Raw genomic sequence first — 20,814 nt, forward strand, 5'->3', positions numbered from 1 at the left:
TCTTCCCACTGTGGCATTTCTGTTCCCCTTCACTGTTTATTTTTCTCCAAAGCACTTACCATCATCTGCACTGAATATATATTACTAATTTTTATGTGTCTGTCTCTGGACACTAGAATGTAAATCCAGGAGAACAAGGACTTCTTCTATATTATATGCCACTGTATCTTCAGCATCTAGAATAGTCTCTGGCATATATTATGCCTAATATTTGTTAATGATCATGCCATTGAATTTGAATAAAGAATGTGGCAGCCCATGAGGGGCCATGGACCACACCAGTTTTCAGAATAACTGCCTGATAACATACCAATTTATTAGTACATTGAAAATATTTTTCTGAGGCTTCTTGTATTTGAATATTTTCCTCTTTAGATTTTGCAAGACCTTCCTGTCATTGAAGGTAATCTGATCAGTTACTCTCATGTGGGACTGCCAGTGTACATGTTGGTCTTTTCTGGGTCACAGTACATTTTTATAATGAAATTAGGACTGAATGGGTCAGAGTCCATTTAAAATAAAAGTAGATTAAAAGATTGAGTTGTAACAGAACAGAATATTCCTAGTCACTAACATAATCATACTTCTCCTTTAATTCAACTTTAATTCAACTTTAGCTTTAACTTAATAAGTTCAATTCACTTTCTGATGGTTTTTATTCTTCAGCATATCTTCAAATGACGAAGGTGGTATAGGTTGAAATCAATTGAACCTTGCAGAGCTGGGTTTAGAATAATAAAGTTGCTGTAAAAGGCAGCAATGGGTTAGCTAAGTATCATTCATGAAGTAAAGCAGCAGGTTGGAGGGGTGATTTCTACCAGTAACTAACGGATACGGAGCATTTACTCTATAGTAAATACCTTGATAAGTGTTATTCAAGTATACACATGTATTTTGTCAGTTAATCCACAGAACAATCTATGATATTGTTATTCTCATTTTACTAATGAGAAGCTGAGGTTCATGGAGGTTAAATTGCTTACAGTCAAACAGCTAGTAATTACTGGCTCTTACATTCAAAGCTCATGCTGTAACCACTATCTGTTGGACTGCCTTGGGGAATTTAAATTTCTTAGCCACCTAAAAAAATGGAATTCATTGATTTTTAATTCTCCAGTTAGGTCATTGCCAGCCATCTATTTTTACATTTATTTAGCGCTTTGTACTTTTCAAAATATTTCCACATTCAGTCTTTTTCTCTCCATCTCTTTCTGTCTTTCTCTGTGTGTGTGTCTGTCTCTTTGCATCTCTCTCTCTCTTTTTTTGTTGGCTAGAAGCTACTTGTTTGTTTGTTTTTGATGATCAAAAAGACCAGTGCATAATTGCTCTCTGGAACAAATGGATAAATGGATACTTCTCAGGTCTCTTTTCTTTTGACTGTAAATTAGTTGAAATGAGACAGCATTACTTTATTAATAAAAATTTGTGGTAATTGGGACAGGAACTAGCCTATGTTAAAATGAAAAAATACCTTTTGATATGCAAATGATTTTTTTCTTAGGAAAATTAATCATCTACATTTGCTTTCAGGAGAATATTTAAATGACATTAGGCAGTGTTCAAGGCCCTTGAAGGCCTTTGCATACTTAGTTCTAAAAGCATGCCATTAAACAACTGAATAGGTCCTCAATGAGCATTTGGCTTGAATACCTGAGTTTGCAGATCTGAAAACTGAAGCGCAGAAAGCTGACTTCTGCAAGGTCATAGTTAAAAAGTCTCTGAGTGAGGGGCACCTGGGTGGCTCAGTTGCTTAAGATTCTGACCTCGGCTTAGGTCATGATCTCTCGCAGTTCATGATTTCAAGCCCTGGATTGGTTCTGTGCTGACTGCTCCAAGTCTGGAACCCACTTCACATTCTGTGTCTCCCTGTGGCTCGCTGCCCCTCCCCCACTTGTACTTCATCTCTGTCTCTGTCTCTCTCTCTCTTTCTCAAAAATAAATAAACAAAAAGGGGGGGTGCTGAGTGAGATTTGAACCCAGATCTGCTGCTTTCTTGTCTAGAGAGCATGCCTCCAAATTACATGGACATAAAATACTGGCAAATTCATATACAGTTGACCTTTGAACAACACAGGTTTGAACTGCATGGGTCCACTTATATGCAGATTTTTTCAATACAGTACAGTATTATAAATGTACTTTTTCTTTCTTATGATTTTCTTAATAACATTTTCTTTCCTCTATCTTACTTTTTGGTAAGAATAAAGTATACAGTACATATAACATACAAAGTGTGTGCTATTGTCTGTTGATGTTATCAGGTAATGCTTCCAGCCAACAGGTTATTAGTAGTCAAGTTTTGGGGGAGTCAGAAGTTATATGTGGATTTTCAACTGTGTGTGTGGGTTCAGCACCCCTAATCCCTGAATTATTCTACAAAGTAGCTGAATTGAATTATTTCACCTAATTCTAAAAATTACTGTTGTATTTCTCTTATTATCTCTATAATACAGAACTTTCCCTTATTTGCATGGTACTCTGTCCTTGTTTTAGTTGACAATGTGGGGATTTAGGTTACTGCTTCTACTGGCTTTACCCTATGCTGCTATGGCTATTACTATTACTACTATTAAAAATTACCTTTATTGAGTGCCTACTGTGTACTAGGCACTATGATGAATATATGTTTATCAGTCAGGTCAGTCAGGAAAACGGATACCATTGTGTAATTTTGAGAAGAAAGGAATTTAATACAGGGGATTAGGTGCTTATAAAATCATTAAATCAGCTCAAAGAGTGAATGAAGATGAAGAAAAGCTGTCATTAACTTTCTATTTGCTATAGATTTTTAGAGGATCAGGAAGTTGCTGCTTTTGCCATGTTAGGAAAACACAGAAAACTTGTAGTGTGAAGAAGGTAAGTAACTCAGGGCAAAATACCCAGAGGCCATTGCAAAACTTCATGTCTGCCAAAGCTCACATGATTGCCTATTGGTGCCAGAGGGAAGAGTCATAAGCTTCTGGCTGTCTTCTGTCTTGGAAAACTCCCCCAAATTGGTAAAACCTAAACTATACCTATAATCATTTGGCTGTTGACAAAACAGTCTGAGAAAGGTAGTTCCTAAGCTTCTAGTTTCTGCTATAAAGGGGCAAAAAGGCTGCCAAATCTCTACAGCCAACATACAGCAGGGTTTTTAATGTGTCTATTAATCCTACAAGAATGACAGATGAGGAAACCTGAAACTTAGACATTTTAAGGAACTTATATAAGCAGCTTCTGGATTGTATAATAGGCTGGCTGACACATGTTTAGTAAAACACAGATGCCCCCTGAAAGATAAAAAATCATGAAATTATTTTTATTTGATATTTCAAACAGATGTATTTAGGTAGTACTCATGGGACACACACTAGGGACTTATATATAATATATATAGTATGTATATATATTATATGTATATATATTATATGTATATATATTTATATGTTTAATATATACATTTTTTAACTTACAATCTATAAAAATGGTGAGATGATTGTGAGAAGAGCGTGGGAAGAACACCAGGGACTTTAATATATATACTATATATTTACTTATAATTGTTAAAAATATATTTTAAAATGTCTTCTTCTTTTTTTAACTATAAAAGTGATACGGTTATAGTGAGAGGAACATTGTGCCTAAAATCAGATAGCTAGTCAGTGGGAGAAGCAGGATTTAAAGTCTACAAGTCTGATTCCAGTGCCTGCCTCTTAACCATTAAATCAACTGTGTTGAGTCATGGAAGGGAACTCCATTTAGTATGATTCTTCTTTAATTAGCATTCACTTTCATAGCTACTCTTTTGCTTATCTTGGATCTGAGAAATATATTGTACTTACTGTCACCCTGTTTTTGGAGGAAAAGAATAAAGGTTGTAGGGTATATTAGACCTATTTCTTTAAGCTGGAACGCAAACAGTCAAGTCTTGTGCTCTATAAGGAAATAAAGATCCGAAAGTAAATAGTCTTGACTTTTAGGGTAAAGTGGAATGGAGAAAACACAGATGAGGATAGGGGAATGCAGGTTTCATATGATCTAAGCAGTGGCAGACACACAGGTTCAAAGAGCAGAAGCAGAGACGGCTTCACCTTTTTATGGAAAAGGGTGTTGAGCATTGAGAGAGCAGGCAGCACCATTCAAATCTAATTTCAACCACCCTTGTCCCTTCTGGAAAAGAGCTCCCCCTCTGGGGTATGTTGAACAAATGTGAAATACAGAATTTGAATTAGGTATTTACAGAGATCTTCCTGCTCTGAAATTCAACTTTCGAGGTTTGCGAAGCATTAACATAATACAAAGTTTACTCTTGCTTGCCATCAATTGCTGACATTTTCCTTCTGCCTTTGAGGTTTTGAAAGTTTAATAAGTTTGAAATTCATGGGCAAATGATGCAATTTTGGAGTAACTAATTTCAGCACAGATTTTTCCCGTTTCTAAGTATATTTTAGTGAGGCAGAATTTTCATTTTTAAACATTTCTGTATCTGTTGCTTATATTTTTAGTCCCAGGAGACAACTCTCAAGTTATTTAAAGGACAAGAGTTTTACAGATAATTGCTAAATTTGCAAGTTTATTGGATGCATATCAGCCTCAGACCAAAGAAAACTAATTAAAATCTAAGTTGGAAAAATAGCTGTGTCTGCTCATTATCTGATTATTTTCAAGTTCAAAGCTGAACTTTTATTTAAATTGAACTGCTTTTGTGTTTTTCTCCATTTTAGTTTTAAAACTGATAGGATAGAAAACCTAACCATTTTAACCATCTCCCATTGAGGTGATTAATTCTAGGTATAACTTAGTCTCATCCAAATTAAATTAATATACTAGAAGAAATGGATCACTTTTTGTTGATTACTTTTAATTGGTTTCAGTTTAATAAGCAAACATTACTTTAATGAAGTTTTTGAGTTTTATTATGGTATAAGATTGTTTACTCCAGTTCCAGCATTAACTTGTCACCTTAGGGCATAGCTACTTTATATTCGTGCATGTTGTCTTTCAGAGAAGAATTATAAGTTTACTCTTAGTGCCTCTTATCTTGAGTAAAGGATGCAAGGGCTACTATGTAGATGACTATTTTAAACTCTATCTGTTTAGTGATAACGTGTTGTGATAGAGAAGCACTGTCTGTCAGGAGAGAGGGAGCCAAAGAGACTTTTGGGAAGGGAATGGCTGTAAGAAGGAACAAACAGCCGCTATTCACTGTCACTGCGTTACACGTTGGAGAAAGCATGGCCCTGGAGGCTCTCGAGTCAACTGAGGCACTAGCTACACATATTTTACAGGACAAGACACCTCATCTCCCATGCTCAGATCTTCCTCATGTCAGAGATGAGGGGCTGACCTTGGTGATTTCACCAGCTCTGAGATTCCATGATCCCATTTTGTTCCATTACTGTGAAAATTGACCTTAGTCCATTCAGTCCTTGGTAGTTCATTTCAGGCCCATCAGTTTGAATGTCTGGGTAAGAAAAATAAGAAAGTGCCTTCCCAGGAATTGAGGGAGAATCATTTAAGGACACAATCTTATTCTTTAATAATACCAATTCATCCACTTCAGGAAGGTCAGATTGGTTTGCCCTAAAACACTGCTTGAGTCATTTAATTTTTTCAGAAGTTCTACCTTTTGGAATTGGCTAAAAAGTTGCTTTATTCTTATAATATTCTAATATATTGAGAATCAATATTTATCTTTCCCATGCCTGAAGTTTCAGGTTAGCTGAATATTTGGAGGTATATATTCAGGGGATGCTATTTATCGTTCTAAAAAGTTCATAAAGGTCAAAATATTTAATTGTCTTTCCTACATTCTTCAAATTCTTTTTGGTTCTTGTGACATTTATTTTTAGTAAACTTTAGAATTGTAGAATAGTTTTAGATTTACACAAAAGTTGTGAAGATAGTGTAGAGTTTTCACATAGCCCATACCTGGTTTCCTCTATTCTTAATAACTTAAAATAATATATTAGCCCAATTGGTAAACCAACATTAATGTATTCTTACCAGTTGAAGACCAAGTTTTACTCAGATTTCCTTAGTTTTTGCCTAATGTCTTCTTTCTGTTCCAGGATCTCATCAAGAATACCACGTTACATTTAATTGCCATGTTTCCTTAGGCACTTCTTGGTTGTGACAGCTTCTCAGACTTTACTTGTTTTTGATGACCTTGATAGTTTTCTTTTCTTTTATTATATATATAATATATATAATATAATATTTATAGTTGACATACAATATTACATTAGTTTCAGGTATACAACTTAGTGATGTGCCAAGTTTATACATTATGCTATACTCATCACAAGTATAGCTACCACCTGTACCCATACATTGCTGTTATAATATCAATGACTGTATTCCTTATGCTCTGCTTTTTATTCCTGTGACTTACTCATTCCATAACTGGAGGCCTGTGTCTCCCTTTCCCCTGCTCCCATTTTGCCCAATCCCTCACTCACCTCCCCTTTGGCAACCATCAGTTATTTTCTGTATTTATAGTTCTGATTCTGCTTTTTGTTTGTTTATTCATTTTTCTATTCCATTTATGAGTAGAATCATATGGTATTTGTCTTTCTCAGTCTGACTTATTTCATTTAGCTTAATATCTTCTAGGTCCATCTATGTTGTCTCAAATGACATGATTTAATTCTTTTTAATGTCTGTATAATATTCCATTGTATATTTATACCATATTCATTTATCCATTTGTCTATTGGTGGACACTTAGGTTGTTTCCATATCTTGGCTATTGTAAATAATGATATAGTAAACATAGGGTGCACGTATCTTTTTGAGTTAGTATTTTCACTTTCCCTGGGTAAATACCCAATAGTGGAATTATTGGATCATATGATAATTGTATTTTTGATTTTTTTTTTTTTGAGGAACCTCCATACATTCCCATCAATGGTATACCAGGGTTCCCTTTTTCTCCATGTGCTCGCCAATTCTTGTTTTTTCTTGTCTTCTTGATTTTAGCCAACCTAATAGGTGTGAGGTGATATCTCATTATGGTTTTGATTTGCGTTTTCCTGAGATAATGAGTGATGTTGAGGATCTTTTCATATGTCTATTGGTCATCTGCATGTCTCCTTTGGAAAAATGTCTATTCAGGTCCTCTGCCCATTTTGTATTAAGTTAAGGGGTTAATACACCACCATATTACATTATTAGAGTATTCTGAATTGCTATATACTTGGCTTTACCAGTGGTTTTTTTTCCCCATATGTTTTTATGTTATTAGTTAGCATCTTTTCACCTCAGCTTAAAGAATTTATTTCAGTATTTCTTGTAAGGCAGATGAATTGGTGATGACTCCTTCTGTTTTTGTTTGTTTAGGAAAGTATTTTTCTCACCTTTGTTTCTGAAGGACCACTTTGCTGGACAAAGTACTTTTGGTTGGCATTTTTTTTTCTTTAACCACTTAGAATATATTATCCCTTTCCCTGTTAGTATGCAAGGGCTCTGCTGAGAAATCTGCCAGTAACCTTATGGGGGTTTCCTAGTTTGAAATAAAGTTGCTTTCTCTTGATGCTTTTAAAATTCTCTCTTTGTCTTTGATTTAGACAATTTTATTTTAATGTGTCTTGAAGAAGATATTGTTCTTTACTTTGAATATATCTCCTAGGGTGTCACTTCCTGTGTTGCACTATAAAGATTTGTTTACATATTTTTCTTACTCCCTGGTCGGGTCTAGGTACTGCTTGAGCTGAAATTAAGTTGTCGTCTTTCTAGTGCCTAGTAGGATGCTTGTGATATAGTTAGTGCTATTCAAATGATTGAATCAGTGAATCTTTAAATCTATGGGAGCAGAATAGCATTGTCATATTGTAACCAGGCTTACATAGTTGGGTTGCCTTCAAATAGAAAGTTAAGCTGCCTTTTGAGTGTTTACGTGTAACATTTGACCTGGTACATAATGTAATGTCCAAGAGTAGAATCCTAGTAATGAATCTTGGCTCTATCACTTACAACTTGTATGACCTTGGGAAGATTATTTAACTTCTTTATTCCTCCTCAGTTTCCTCTTCTGCAAAATGTGCGTAATAAAATCAACTTCATAGCATTCCTGTGGGTTGAATAGGAACATACCTGTAAAAGGACATGGCATAAGGCCTTGCACACACTACTTTGAAAAGGTGGGCACTACTGCTATTAAATTATCTTCATTGAATTTTACTATTAATTGGCATATTTGAAATATTGCTTTTCATTTTCTTTTCCCTACACCAGAATATTTTTTAAATGTTTATTTTTGAGAGAGAGAGAGGGAGAGGGAGAGAGAGAGAGTCAGAATGAGTGGGGGAGGCACAGAAAGAAGGTGGGGGGCAGAGAATCTGGAGCAGGCTTTGTGCTGATAGCATAGAGCTTGACACAGGCTTGGATTCACAAACCATGAGATCATGACCTGATCCAAGGTCAGACACCTAACTGACTGAGCCACCCAGGCACTGCCCACCCCAACTAGAATATTTTTAACCTTAGTGCTTTTCCTTTATTTCTATAGATTTGATTATTTTCCTCCTAATATTTGTGTTTGTGTGTGTGTCTTTTTCCTGAGTGGTGAGCAGAATGATGATTTCTCAGAGAACACATTCCTAGCTTGGCTCCTGGTTTGAGAAGTAATTATTTTGGCATTATCTTCCATTGTCCTGCATTTGCCATCTGTTGGTAACCTCATTGAAATGTTCCAAGTGTTCTGTAATCTGGCAGCATTTAATTAATTAATTAATTAATTAATTATTTTTTTACTTTACCTCCAATTTCAATTCTATCTCCCAAATGGGGAATTTGGCTAATTTCTGAAGTAAGCCCAACTATTTTAAGTTTTCATAGGACATCTATAGCTTTCAATTTGGAAAGATATTTGTTTTACTTTTTAAAATTGTCTTAAATATGTCAGAAAGAATAACTTAAAAATAGTAGCAGAATGTCATGTTAGTTTTGGTTTATGCTATTTTTTTTTATTAATTCTGAAGTGTTCAGTGGGTGGCTCATCATTGTAGTTTCTACAGTGGGAATGGCAATGATCTTGGAACACTAAGAAAATTTTAAGATAATCCGTGCCTTATAAACTGCAACACGTGGACTGAGTAGTTTTGGATTCTAAGCCAATTTCCATATAGGTCTTTCAATTGCCTCATGTGTCATTCTCAGAGACTGTTCAACAGGCTGACTTTGCATCCCTGGAATCACTTTTCCTTGGGTCTTCATGTCACATGCAGGATGTTTTTTATCTCTGCCACATGCCTCTTTTCATTGCACATTTATATTTATCTTTCACGTAGATCTAGGCCAAAACCTCCTTGTAAATCTTATCAGAGTGCCTCAGCTTCTGAATTTTCTTTATCTGTCATGGAAGCATATTCTTGAAAGGACTCCAAGAGGGCAGTTATAATGAGTGATCCTCTCATTTTCCTCCTTCTTTTGTTCAGACCTGAAAGAGAGACTGCCTATTTCACAGAAGGATGGTGCTGGCTGAAAGATGCTTTCTTGAAATGGAGGGATTAATGTCTTAGGTTCCCTTGAAGATGTATCTAATTTGCATTTTAATTATTAGAGCTAAAAAGCATGAGCATGAGCTACTGAGGATATTAGCTCTGAAATTTTATCTGCATTCTATTGTTTCTATTTGCATTCTGTAGAGGGTGTCACATAGGAACATATCTACATGTGTTAGATATATATTTTTGGTTGTAAATTAGAGTTTGATGATTCATTTGATAAAATATACACCTTATTTTGATAATAAGTAAATAAAAAATAGATAATGTCTAGTGTTGGTGAAAATGTAGGGAAGGAATTGCCATTGTTCTTACATATTGCACAACAGTGATTGCTACAACATTTTGGGAGGGTAATCTGGCAGCATTTAGAGAATCATTTAATGAAAATCTATTGAGCATGTACTATGGAGCAGACACCATTCTAATTACTGGAGATATGGCAGTGACCAAATAGTCTTAACCCTTATGAATCATGCTTTTATTTGGAATTGGAATGGAGACATAAAATAAATAACCAAATAAACACAAAGTATTTCAGGTGGTGACTAGTGTTCCGGACAAAAATAAAGCAAAATAAAGGCGATAAGGAGATCTTCTTTCAGGGAGGCATGTTATTTTATGTGGAGTGGTCAGAAAGACCCCACTGAGAAGTGCTATTTGAGTAGAGTCTTGAAGGAAGTGAGAGAGGGAGACATCCAGATACCTGGGTGAAAGGAGTTCAAAGTAGGGGAAACAGCAAATGCAAAGAGATCTGAGGTGGAGGTCTGTTCACAGGGTTCAGGGTCTAGTGCTGAGTCCAGTGTGTCTTTTGTAAATATTGATAATGGGTTTTTATTACTAAAATTTCTAAAAAAACTTTATTAGCCTCTTTATAATTTTGGATTTTGAAAACATGCTTAGAATAAGCTTCCATGTGGTCACAATTATGCAACAAAACCCAGTTTCTTCTTTTAAACCCTACTGATGAGTTTGTTCACACTTAGAGCTTTTGAAAGTAGAGTTCATTGGAAAAATGATCATGTAGTGATTGGACATCAGTACAGTGTGTATCCTAAAATCATCTGTGTTTATGTTGACAGATTCATTGCTTACCCAAACTTTAGTTATGCTCCTGAAACTTCTCCTGGGCACATCTGTGTACTTCCTTGTAAAATCCAGTTATAACAAGAATCCTGCCAAGTCAGGTTACCAGGAGCTCACTATACTCAAAATTGGATCACTTCTGATCAGTTCCTCATGTTCCACCATCCTGTGGATGATGTCTCATCACCCTCACCTGTCTTCAGCAGACTCATGTTAGCTCAGGTCAGCCAGAATCATCTTTATCCCTGATGTTTCCTCTTAGGAATTTTCCATCAACTGCCCCCCAACTCTGATCCTTGCCTACAAATTCCCACCTGTTCCCACCTGTTTGGAATTGAGCCTGGTTTAATACTGTGTCTATTTTCCCCTAATGCAATAGTCTTGAGTAAGTTCTATTGCTACTTTTTAAAGTAGCTCTGGTTTTATTTGAGAACATTAGTCTACAAGTGAACATCGGAATCACTTTGAATTTTTTACGTTTGTTAATATTAAGATATTATTAGCTTTAATAAATTTACAAATCTTTGTAAGAGTAGATGATTATGTTACTTTTTTGTCTTGCATTTATATGAATAAACTTTTAATTATGGTTCTAATAGTGTATAACTCAATGTCTTTTTTGACAAAATAGTAATCATGAATTATTATGATGAATCAGTTTTAGATCATATTATTTTTTGTGATTACCTTAAATACATATATTATTAAATATGCATGTAAATTACAATGCAAAAGATCAAATTTGACTATATTGCACTCAGTGATTAATGGCAAATATGCTCAACACTTAGGGTAAACCAAAAATATTTTCTTTCTTCAAGATTCCAGTTATTAAAAATTGTAAACACAACAAATGGATTAAATTTCTTTTTTTCTTTCTGCTTCGGTATAGACACATTTGAAGTCTTCTTTTTAAAAAGTAAGTCTTACATATAACTTGCTCTGAAGAGAGATGCTCAATATTAAAATTTGCAAATGAACAGTTAAATGTTAAATTATTGATGAATTATATATCTTTTATTGTTACTAAGTATATTGCCCTTGGAATGTTTGAAATATCTGTTGATAACTTGTATTTCTAATAGGAAATAGGATAACTTCTATTTCTAATAGGAAACATGTTCTCCAGAGGGCCTCAGCTGAAGGGGCATGTGTTTGTGTGTGTGTATACATTCAGTCTTGGAATTGTGTGAACTCTGATATTTAATCATTAAAACATCATACTTGCTCATGTGCTGCCTTAAGCCAGATTGCGGAATCCTACTATGTATACTCCAGTTTCCCCAATGACATTAGAATCTCCTTGAAGGGATGGCACAGGGAAAATAGAATAACGTAGTTTTAAATTAAGTACAATAGGGTGGCGTACATTGCAATTTTGACCCACAATTTCAAAGTAAAATATGACCATTAGCAAGATAGCTATCATGTTTTTCAATTCTGGTTAATGTAGGGGGTCCACTGGTTCTCTAAACTTTGCAGAAAAGTGATTCAATAGTCTGTATGTTAATTATTCCCTTGTCTGGTATAAATAAACATGCAATACAAAATGTTAATTAAAACAAGTCTGGTTATTTAAACAATGCGTTATTAAGAAAGATATCTAATATATAATGTTAATTTTCCTTCATGTATGTCAACAATCTGTGAGCATTTGTTATTAAAATTAATAAGTGATTAGTCAGTAGCTCAAATAAGCATAGGAGTCTTAAGGTTCAATATCATTGTTCATAAAAATACTTTAGTAGTGGATCCTAAAAGACATATCAAATATTTGTTGTTTTGCAAAACCTGATGTTAACATTCTGTGTGTTGCTTAAGGGCAGCAATTCTTCATCTGAATGTTTTCATTATGACAGTATTGTTTTGTTTCTTGTGGTGTACATTAAGGTTAAAATAACTTGTGTTCTTAAAGCAATTTCTTTGAAAGGATAATGTAGCTGGAAAAAAAGACAGTCTCTTCAACAAATTGTACTGGGAAAACTGGATAGCAACATACAGAAGAATGAAACTGTCCTACTTTCTTACACCATACACAAAAATGAATTCAAAATGGATGAAAGACCTAAATGTGAGACAAAATCCTGAAGGAGAAAACAGACAGCAACCTCCTTGACCTCAGCCAGAACGACTTCTTGCTAGACATGTCTCTGGAGGCAAGGGAAACAAAAGCAAAAATGAACTTTTGAGATTTCATCAATATAAAAAGCTCCTGCACAGTGAAGGAAACAATCAACAAAACTAAAAGGCAACCTACAGAATGGGAGAAGATATTTGCAAATAACATATCTTATAAAATGTTAGTATGCAAAATCTGTGAAGAACTTATCAAAAACAACACCCAAAGAATAAATAATCCAGTTAAGAAATGGGCAGAAGACATGAACAGACATTTCTCCAAAGAAGACATCCAGATAGCTAACAGACACTTGAAAAAATGCTTAACATCACTCATCAACAGGGAAATACAAAGTAACAATGAGATACCACCTCACACCTGTCAGAATGGCTAAAATTAACAACACAGGAAACAACAGATGTTGAGGAAGATGTGGAGAAAGGAGAACACTCTTACACTGTTGTTGAGGATGCAAACTAGTACAGCCATTCTGGAAACCAGTATGGAGATTCCTCAGAAAGTTAAAAATAGAACTACCCTATGACCCAGCAATTGCACTACTGGGTATTTACCCAAAGAATACAAATAACTGATTTTAAGGGGCGCATGCACCTCAATGTTTATAGCAACATTATCAACAACAGCCAAATTATGGAAAGAGCCCAAACTTCCATCAACATATGAATGGATAAAGAAGATATGGTATATATACACAATGAAATATTGCTCAGCCATCAAAATGAATGAAATCTTGACATTTGCAACTATGTGGATGGAGCTAGAGTGTATTTTGCTAAGAGAAATAAGTCCATCTGAGAAAGACAGATGCCATATGATTTCTCTCATATGTGTGATTTAAGAAACAAAACAGATAAACATAGGAGAAGGGGAAAAAGAGAGGGAGGCAAAGCATAAGAGACTCTTAACTATAGAAAACAAACAGGATTGTTGGAAGGGAGGTGGGTGATGAATGGGCTAAATAGGTTATGCGTGGGATACTTGTGATGAGCATTGGGTGCTATATATTAGTGATGAATCACTAAATTCTACTCCTGAAACCAATATTACACTCTATGTTAACTAGAATTTAAATAAAAACTTATAGAACTAAATTCACAATAAATCCATAAAACACTAAAAAAAACCACAACAAAATAACACATACAAGGAAATGTAAGTTAGTAGTTCATTTTCATATCCAGTGGTCAAGGGAAGCTCTCTTGTCTCTTTAATTTTAATGAAGAATCAATCTCATTTTGATTCACTGGAATGCCTATGAATACTTAAATATTCTCTGGGAATGCATACATCTGACTATTCAAACATAGTCCTTTGTTAGAATGCAAAGCATTGATGTCTGTGTTTAAAAACTATTTTCAAGTTCATTTGGAGATACCCAAGTTTTAATTAAATGAAAGTGTTAGAAATAATGAATAAGGGTGGAAAAAGGAATAAAAATGTATCAACCTGGCAGACCTTGCTGATTTGGTGTTAAAAGAGCTGTATATAATATCTAATTTTAACATTTTTTGTAGTGTGACCCAACAAAGAAATATTCTTCATTGACTAGTTTCCTTCAAATTTGCTAAATAATGCATTTCTAATTTGCTACAATAATTGCCAGTAAAATGCACAAGTAATGCTGCTCTTTAAGTTTAGAGTAACTCTGAGTGTTTTTGTTGATATTCGCATTACATTCTCTTTTTTTTCAGAGCTGCTACCATGTTGTAGAACATTTAGAAATTTTGAGGGAGCTTCTCATTAGTGTTAAAATCATTAAACCACTCCATCAAGTTGCAAAGAATGATGTTTTAATAGAAATACTGATCCATCTGAAAGAAGAAAAGTTACATGATGTCTGTTAGTGAATACTTGTTTTCTGGCTACCCACGATCTATTTATTCCTTAGGTAACCATGTTTCCACCCCTCTCTGGTATATTACTTCTTTTCCACTTGCTGTCCACATGCTTCTAAGGTGTTGACATTATCCTGGACTCTAGATAAGGACATGTACTTCAGATGTCTCCAGACATAATATTCCCTTGTCCATAGTGATTGGATCAGGGCTGGCACCTGACCATGTTAGAGCCAATAAATAAGAAGCAATGTAAGGAAATGGCATCAACTGTAAGGGGAATATTCCTTTTCTTCTAATTCTCCTGGACTTCTTCCTCTTTCTGCTCCTCTTCCTCTTCCTTCTTTTCAAAGAAAATATTCTTGACTAGGTCCAAGAATGACTTATTACAGTATTAAAAACAGCAGGTCATGAAATTGTTAAATGACATTGTATTAAAGTAAAATATACTTTTAAAATACAACTTTTTGGTGGGCACCTGGGTGGATTAATCAGTTGAGCCTCTGACTTAGGCTTGGGTCATGATCTCACTGCTCGTGGGTTCAAGCCCCATGTTGGGCTCTGTGCTGACATCTCAGAGCTTGGAGCATGCTTCAGACTCTGTGTCTCCCTCTCTCTCTGCTGCCCCCCCCCCCCCCCGCCACTTGTGCTCTGTCTGTCTCTCTCAAAAATAAACATTAAAAAATATTTTTTAAATGTTATTTATAAAAAAACAAAATACAACTTTTTAACTGAATACTTAAAGTTCTTTGACTCATAGTAATTGTGGTGATTTTAATACAAGCCCCCCAAGTGTTTGGCACTCCTCTCTACAAAAGCTAGATCCTAATTTTTCTTTCTTAAACATGAGCTAAACTCAGTGACTTTCCTCTAGTGAATAAAATATGGTGGAAGTGGTGATGTGTCATTCCTAGGAGTCATAGAAGACACTGCTGTTTTTGTCTTCCTTTCATTTGAGTTACTTGCTTTTGGTGGAGTTGGCTGTCTTGTCATGAGACACTCAAGCAACCCCAAAGAACAGGTTCTTGTGATGAGAATCTGAGGCCTTCTGCCAAGAGACAGTGCTGACTTGCGAACTAAGCAAATGAACTGTCTTGGAAGCAAATCCTCCAGGCCTATTAAACCTTCAGACAATTGTAACCTTGGCCAGCACCAGGGCTGCAACCTATGAGACTCCAAGCCAGAACTACTGGGTTAAACAGCTCCCACATTCCAATTCACAGAACCCATGAAGTAATACATATTGATTGCTCTTTTAAGCCACTAAGTTATGAGGTAAATTGTTATGCTTAATCCTTTACTACTTTGAAATGAGCACTGATGTAAAAGCTTTCGGTTTATCTAGAGTGTCTATAAAGCTGTTATTTGAGGGTACTTTTCTTCCGGTAGTTGCAAATTATGCTGTGGACATTTGCTTTTAGTACTGACTTTGAAGTCTTTTGATGCTCTCTATGATAGGTAACTAAAGGCAAGCAAAAGAAGATACTTTAAGATTTAAAAAGAGGCGCCTGGGTGGCTCAGTCGGTTGAGTGTCTGACTTTGGCTCAGGTCATGATCTCATGGTTCATGAGTTCAAGCCCCGTGTCGGGCTCTGTGCTGACAGCTCAGAGCCTGGAGCCTGTTTCAGATTCTGTGTCTTCCTCTCTCTCTCTGACCCTCCCCCGTTCATGCTCTGTCTCTCTCTGTCTCAAAAGTAAATAAACGTTAAAAAAAAATTAAAAAAAAAAAAGATTTAAAAAATGTAGTATTTATTCTTGAAACTTGATTTTTAAGTCTAATTTGTTAACCTAGATATTAACCAGGGTTGTCTTGATCTATAGGATTTTGAAGTGATGACTTGAAACTTCATTTTATACCCTGATAACAGTATGATCTCCTTCTCAAATTTTCATGGTTCCCAAAGGACTTACCTTTTCAGAATCAGTGCTCTTTGAGAGTCTTCATTCATTCATGCATTCATTTATTCAAACAACACTTATTTTTTTAAAAATATTTTTATTTATTTATTTATTTATTTATTTATTTATTTATTTATTTAGTGTGAGTGGGGTTGAGGCAGAGAGGCAGAGAAGGAGAAAGAGAATCCCAAGCAGGCTCTGTGCTGTCAGCACAAAGCCAGTCATGGGGCTTGATTTCATGACCACAACATCATGACCTGAGCTGAAATCAACAGTCGGACACTTAACTGACTGAGCCACCCAGGTGCCCCAAACAACAAATACTTATTGAGCACTGTCTTAGTGCCAGACACTATTTTATGTCATTGAGGTGAGTGAAACAATCTTCCTGATGAACAAGGTAATTTTGGGGACTTTCTATCTCACCTCTGTGTTTCACACCACATGGACTCAGGAGCAACATTTAACCTTTCCCCTCATTTTTCACCAAATCACTTATTTAAGAAATTTTTACGTCTAGGTTTTTCTGAATCTTTGAGTATATGGAGAGTTTTACACTAAAGAAACGTATAGCTTAGAATTCACAGTAAGAAATTCCTGTTTTTAGAAGTCCTGTAGCTATTTCTATAAGTTCAGCTCCAGGCTTCTTGGGTGTTTTATGGCCCTCTTTGCCCCTCATTCTCTATAATCTGTTCTCCCTCTTTCCCAACTTTTGGTTCTCTGTATAATAGGCAATTAAAAGCAAGCAAAAGAGGATACTTTGTCTTTGTAGTGCTTTGTTTTCAGTACAGAGAATTTTACCTATTCTGTTCTCTTTGCTTTTGCCAACCTGTAACCACTTACATTTTCCCCTAACTCACTTTCTTATCAGTGCATTTTTCTATACAAATTGGCTCCCTCCACAACAAAGAAATTGGATGCTTTCTTGTAAAGAAATTGTTTTCATATTGCTCCAAAAATTTTTCCCTGAAGGGATAGGAGCTATGATATACATTGATCAATAACACCCAATAAACTGGTTGGACTAGTGGTTAAAAGTAGTTCAAGGACTATTTGCTGTGGAGCCACACATATAATCTGTGTTTGTTTACCAGTGACTAGGGACACATAATGATAATTACATAGTCCAAGAAGGCTGTTATTGGCAGATAAGTGAAAAAAACTTATTTTCAATCTTCAATTTTTAATTTAAACACAAAAATTGGCCCCTTTCAACCTGTTTTCTGTTGTTCGACATAACAGTTCCATACAGGACATGTTAAAATTAAAATCATGATTTCTTGAAAGCTAGGCTATAAATCATACCTTTTTATGTGAGGAAAATATCAGGGAGAATTGTAAGATTGAGAAATACATGTTTTGAGAAAAGTCATTGTGAAATCTCTGTTCATTTTTCTTCTTTTCCTCCTTCTTGATTTGGAATTGCACAGATTCTTTACTTTTTAGAGGGTACAATTATGGAATCTCTTTGAAGGTTATGAAAACACAGTTTTCAGTTTTCAGGTAGGCGTGTAGGGCACAGTTTATTCATGTATATTATAGGGCCCAGGTTTGACTACTCTTGTTATCCTTAAACGAAGTTAAAGATGGTAGATTCTAATGCATTTAATTTACCTGTCAAGTGAAACTTTTTTTTTTTTTTGAATTGCATTGCTTACTACTTCTGTTGGCAATATTCTGCTTTTGAACTTGGCAGGGACAGAATTAAAGGACAATATCAGGACAATCTTGAAAACCTTGAAAAAGTTGCTTTTAACAAAATACAAGATCTAGTAATTGTCTCTTTTCCTTTCCTTCCCTTCCCTTCCCAACTTCATTCCCTGTTTCTTTTCCTTCACTTTCTCACTTATTAATTTGGAGACCCTGAAAATATTAAACAATGTATGAAAATATTAAGCTATGTAGGATCATAGCATGTTTTCAGGCAGAGATAGATTATTATGTATTTATTCCCAAAACAGGGTTCTATCAGTTTCTTTCTCTTGGAAGTACTTCAAGAATGTGGGTCTGATTTAAAAATTAATCTAATTATGTTTTATAAATCTAAATTTTCTCTAAAGGGAAGTTTGAGATTTGTCTTATATATTTGTTCTAAGCTGCTTAAAGGAAACAGAAAAATGAGTAGGGAAATGTGGATTCTAGTTATAACTAACTTTTAAGTTTGCATGTCACTTATGCTATTCAGAAACCATTTTATCTAATATATATGTATATGTATATATGTGTGTATATACTATATATATTTAATATATATGTATATGTATATATATGTGTATATGTGTGTGTGTGTGTATATATATATATATATATAGTATCAGCTGCTCTCTAAGATTTCTTCTAGCTTTTAAGCTTTAAGAGTCCATGATTCTAAATGTCAGTTCATTTCATATTAAAGAGTGGCATTATTTAATGTAAAATTATTACTGACCATAACTGGTATCAGTCCATTGCTTTCTCATTACTACCCGGTAATAAAACGTATTTCTCATATTACCCATTGATTCTCCAAACAAACAAAATTATAAACTAATGTAATGGATATTTGGTACTTCATTGATAACTTTCTCTTTAACCCTTTTTCCATATAGTTGCCAGTTTCTATTTGGTTATCTAGTGATGCAGCCAAAATACTAGGCTAACCCAACAAAGTGAATTCATTAGTTATACACTTTGGTTAAGGAGTTACCATCCTGTTCCTATGTCACCTAAGCTGGTCCAATCCGAATGAAATTCAGGGTATATGCTGAGAATTATGTACAAGACAAATTTCCTGCTAGATGTAAATGAGAAAGCACATATCCCAGGGTATTAGCAACCATCTTGGGCTCACAAAGTAAGCCAGTTTTAGGAATATGTAAAATGTCTTAGAAGACAGAATGAGATTTGAAAATCACACACACCTTTTGTAGCACAATTGAGCTAAACTTTTTAGATATGTGAGCTAATAAAGATCTTTATCCTTAAACCAGTTTAAGTTTTCTTTTATTCATGGTCAAAGCCAATGTTTAGCTTTCCAAGTGTGGTAGGTAAAGTCAGTTTATGAGATTAATCATGATTATAGAGTGGTCAAAGCAACTAAATGATGGAACAAAACTATAAAGAGATCTTTAAAATACCATGAAGAATCTTCACATTGTTGAAAAGAGAATGATAATATAATGGAAAAAGCATGGGGTGTGGAGTAAGGTAAACTTTACTTGAAATCTCGACTCATTTATATAGCATAAGTAGTACCTAATGTTAATTTACCATTTACTGTGTGCTGAGTGCTTTGAGTTTATTATCTCATGTAATCCTCTTGATTATTTTTACCTTTTACTAGTGAAGAAACTGAAGATCAGAAAAGCTAACTATACGATTATAATGTGTAGCTAGTTTCAAACCTGTGTGTATACTATCCAGAGTCTTCATTTTTATTTACGACATCTTTGAAAAAATGGAGGTCCATGTGTGTGTTTTATTTGGCCTATTTTTTTTTAATGTTTGAGCCAGCATTTGAAAATTGAAAGATTGCATGTAAAAATCTAGACTTGCATCTTCCCTTGAAAAATGAGGTCTGGCCATTGTGTCTTTATTCCCAGTGGAACTATCAGTGGCAGAATTACTCTTTGATCCATTTAATTAAGACATGCCCTCTGTAATTGTCATAGACTCTATTTTTCTATATTGTAGCCCTGAGTCCAATAATATGTCAAAAGCAGTGACCATTTCTTCCATATTGTTGGTTTTCTTACAACAGAGAAATGTTTGTACCTACAAAAATGATGGATTGATCTAGAGGGTGGGGATTTTCAGAGAATGGGAGAATATACTCTTTTTTTTCTTCCAGGTTTATTGAGATATGATTGACATATAACATTATATAAGTTCAAGGTGTACAGTGTGTGGTTTTATGCACTTCTGTATTGCCAAATGATCACACATGGCATTAGCTAACACCTCCATCACGTCACATAATTAACTTCTCTTTTTCGGTGTAAGAACATTTAAGATTGTAATTAATAATACTCAATTACATACTTGAAAGTTGTTAGGAGAGAATGTACTCTGAACTGTAGAGGCAAAGAACATTTCTTCTCATTTAATATGCAAGTGCCACACCTAATTTATTCATTTATTTTACTTGACTCCTGGGAGCATTTCAGTTTATGAAACTTGTACTGAACAATCCTTTTGGTTTTCTGTGTAATTTGGGAAAATTTTCTCCGAGGTTCCTTTTCCTCATGTTAAGAATGGAGATTTTGGGGCACCTGGCTGGCTCAGTTGGTTAAGCGACAGTCTATTGATTTCAGCTCAGGTCATGATCTCACATCATGAGCTTGATCTCTGTTTGGGATCCACACCCAGTGTGGAGACTGCTTAAGATTCTC

This window comes from Prionailurus viverrinus, chromosome A1 (genome assembly GCF_022837055.1).
Source record: "Prionailurus viverrinus isolate Anna chromosome A1, UM_Priviv_1.0, whole genome shotgun sequence".
Classification (NCBI taxonomy): domain Eukaryota; kingdom Metazoa; phylum Chordata; class Mammalia; order Carnivora; family Felidae; genus Prionailurus; species Prionailurus viverrinus.